General features: G+C 58.3%; 1 pseudogene across 1 annotated transcript; it reads left to right on the top strand.

Annotated features, from left to right (window-relative positions):
* The first annotated feature begins 353 nt into the window (after nt 1-353).
* LOC309889248 (butyrophilin subfamily 1 member A1-like) lies at nt 354-3568 on the top strand (annotated as a pseudogene). Its single transcript has 4 exons — nt 354-657; nt 1139-1420; nt 1550-1654; nt 2801-3568. The product of its transcript is annotated as a butyrophilin subfamily 1 member A1-like (transcript).
* Nucleotides 3569-3780: the final 212 nt, after the last annotated feature.

Below are 3780 nucleotides of genomic sequence, written 5' to 3'. Positions count from 1 at the left end.
CACAGCTCAGCCCCCTGCTGGGTTTCACTTTCCCTTTGGTTCTTTCACACAATATGGCTGCTGCCTTGGCTGCCATTTTTGGCTCTTCTTCTCCTGCCCGAATGCTGCAGAGAGGGCTCCCACTCCCAGCACACCTCCTTCTCCTGCACGTCCTCCCTCTCCCTCTCCTGTTTCCCTGGTGGTTTCCCATGGGACACGGGGAACACAGTATGCACCAACTCACGCACAGCTCTCCCTTTATCATTCACTGCCCCTAAATTTAAAATGGCAAGATCTTACCTCCTCTCTGTGCCCTTCTCCATCGCCCAGCCCAGCTCAGAGTGGAGGGACCAGGACATCCTCTCACTGCCACCATGGGGCAGGATGTCATGCTGCCCTGCCACTTGTCCCCTCAACGCGATGCTCGCACCTTGGACGTCAGGTGGATCTGGAAAGATTTCTCTGAGACAGTGCACCACTACCGCAATGGAGAGGACCTGTACGGGGAGCAGATGGGGGCATATGCCGGGAGGACAGAGTTGCTCAGAGATGGTCTCTCTGCTGGAAGCCTGCACTTGCGAATCACAGGGCTGAGACCCTCTGATGATGGCCAGTACTTCTGCAATGTGGGAGATGCTGATGCTTATGACGAAGCCATTGTGGATCTGGAGGTGTCAGGTTAGTGGCTGGGTTGAGGCATTCAAGGGATGGTGCAGGTGTCCCCGGGTTTGTGTGTCTCACCCAGGACCCTGTCCCATCCTCATGGCCATCTATGAGGCCTTCCAAACAGTAGTGTGATGGGGCTTCTCCTCTTTCAGTGAGCACTTGTCCAGCAAGAAGTACACCTGTGCCCTTGCAGGCTTTTTATTGAGAGAGAGCTGCATGAATGCAATGATTTAATTCAGTCTCAGGGACCCTCATTGAACTCCATCCCCATGGTGTTGTGTGGACACTGGGCACAGGTTGCTGAGCAGGTCCTTCAGCTATGCCAACAATAGGTGTGGGTTAGGGGTGAGAGTGGCTCCGTGGAGTGCCCAATCCCTGAGCCCCTGTGACCATGGAAGTCCTGGGCTGTGTCTGGCATGGGAGCAGATGGGGTCTTTGCCTTGGAACTCAATCCCTCCCCAAGTCAAGCCCCAGACACGTGTTCTTCCCCCAGCCACAGGAGCTGACCCCCACCTCTCCCTGGGGGGCTGCGAGGACAGAGGCGTCCGGGTGCTCTGTCGATTCGCCGGCTGGTACCCGCTGCCGCAGCTGCTGTGGAGGGATGCTCGTGGGCAGCACCTGCCCTCGGTCTCCCAGACACATTCCCAGGACCAGGAGGGGCTCTTTGAAATCGAAGGCGCCGTCATCGTGACCGGGAGCGTGGAGGGGCCCTTGTCCTGTGTGGTCAGGAGCAGCCGCCTCCAGCAGGAACGGGAATCATCCCTGCACATCGCAGGTACAAATGGCACAGCCAGGGTGAGGTGTTCCTGGCCCCTGCACTTGTCCCAACCCAGGAGAAGTCTGGGTCTTGCTCTTCCACCTACGGGCATGGAAACACAGTCCTTTTCCTGGTGCCTTTTCTCAGCTCCCTTCTTCCACAACGCCCAGCCCTGGATGGTGGCTCTGGCTCTGGTCCTCGTGCTTTTGGCTGTGTCCATTGCCCTCGGAGTTTATCTCTTTGTAAAGAAATGTAAGTTGACAGCGCAGGAATGGAGTGGAGGGAGGTGTTCTGCAGGGACCCCCCTAGTCTGGAGCAAGGGGCCTTGGGTGGGAGGCCAGGGAGCATGGCTGCAGCGTGGGGCTGGTGGCAAGGCGCAGCCCCCCTGCACATGTTCCCACCCAGCAACCAAGCTGCTCTGCTCACCACCTCTTCCTCTGCATTTGCCTTTCAGCGGCACAGAGCCGAGAGCTGGGTGAGTCCTTGCAGTCCCTGGGGAAGTGTTGTCCGTGCGGGAGGGCCTGGGCTGGGTGGGCTCTGGGGGCTTGTGTGCTGGTGGCTCGGGGGTGATGGAGGAGCAGCTGGAGCCTGGGGTGGGAGTGGGGAGTGCTGGGGCTGTAGCTGCCCTGGGCACGGGACAAGGGACAGGGCCGGGATGGCTGAATGGAACGGGGATCAAGGTGGGGATGGGGAGCAAGCTGCGGGGCTGCCCCGCTCTGCACTGATGCTTTCGGGAGACGGACATTCTCCAGCAATCCTTTATTAACTTCCGTAATGTTAACTTCTTCAGTGGCACAAAAATGAAAGTTGCACAAGTGTTTGTCCTTACAGTTCTGCTTACAAGAGCCATGTACAAAGCTGGACCACAATGACTATTTCTCTAGTCCCACCTCTGATCATGGCTGTATTTTTCCTTGTCATGGGATGTGTTCTGGGTCTACCACGGGCTAATCAACTCTCCCCTCATGCATTACTTTCATACCCATCATACATTACTTTCCTTTCCTTTTCAGAGAAACAAGCTGCAGAGCTGGGTGAGTGTCACAGGGCTTGGGCCCCACAGCGCCAAGGCGATGTGCAGGGGAGGGTGGGCAGCTGGGACAGAGCAGCCCAGGGCTGGCCCCTCACCCTGCCCACACCCACTGGGCACCAGCCGTGGGCTGTGACCAGCTCTCCCCTCTCCTTCCAGCATGGAGAAGGTCTCTCATGCCTCATAATACAGGTAGGTGTGTACTGGGTTGCCCTCTGAGGTGCTCCTCCTGTGACTGCTGGGCCACGTTGAGGAGCCAAGAGGTGCCCCATCTCCTCCCCGTGGGGCAGCTCCTGGCCCCGAGCTGGGGAAAGCCTGCCCAGGGCTGAGCTCTGCCCCTGATGGCCTGGCTCCTTCTGTCCCTGCAGTGAAGGTGACCCTGGATCCACACACGGCTCATCCCATGCTTGTTGTGTCTCAGGACAAGAGCAGTGTGAGATGGGAAAGTGAACGGCAGCAGGTGCCTGACACACCAGAGAGATTTGACCGTTGGTGCTGCGTGCTGGGCCGTGAGGAGTTCAGAGAGGGGAGACACTGCTGGTTGGTGGAGGTGGATTGAGAGAGACTAAAGTATTCAGGGTGGGCAGTGGGGGTGGCCAGGGCTTCTGTGGAGAGAAAGAAGTGGATCAACATGAGACCTGAAGAAGGGATCTGGGCTGTGCTGTACTACAAGGGGAAGCTCACGTCTCTCACATTCCCTCCCACCCCCTTATCCCCGTCCCCTGTCCCCACAAGGATCTGGGTCTGTCTGGACTGTACCCAGCAGCAGGTGTCTTTTATCAACGCTGACAATGGGGTCGAGATCTTCACTTTCACAGCAGCCTCCTTCAATGGGGAGAAAATCCACCCCTGGTTCCTTCTGGAGACAAAGAGAATTCAGCTGTGCCTGAGGGACAGCACCCCCAAGACCGTGTCCCCAGCCCCGGGGGGCTCCTGCCCTTCTCCAGACACTCCTGCATCACCTCTCCTTGGTCCTGCAGGAGCAGCACAGGAATGAGGGGCAGTGGGGTCAGGGGCTGCCCTGTGTTCCTCCCTGCTGCTGGAGCAGGGCTGGGATGCTGCAAGCAGGGACCAGGCCCCTTGCAGCCCCTGGGCTCTGCCCTGCACGCGGCTCCTGTGCTGGGGCACAAGCCCTGCTGGCACCCACGGGTCTCAGCCACATTTGCCTCCTAATGTGGGGTTGATTTGTACTTTGTGCCTGGTGCTGAGCATGAGCAGCCTGTGGGGGCTCTTTGTTCCCTCCTCTGGAGCACATCAAGGCCCAGCAGCAGCAGGACTGTGGCAAATAAAGTTTTGCACAGGAAGATGGAGTCTGGCAGTGGCATTTCCTGGGTGCTTTGTGTCCTGA

The sequence above is a fragment of the Aythya marila genome (assembly GCF_965140915.1).
Source record: "Aythya marila genome assembly, chromosome: 33".
Taxonomy (NCBI): domain Eukaryota; kingdom Metazoa; phylum Chordata; class Aves; order Anseriformes; family Anatidae; genus Aythya; species Aythya marila.
The sequence above is the reverse complement of the archived record's forward strand: the minus strand, read 5'-3'. Positions and strand labels throughout refer to the sequence as shown.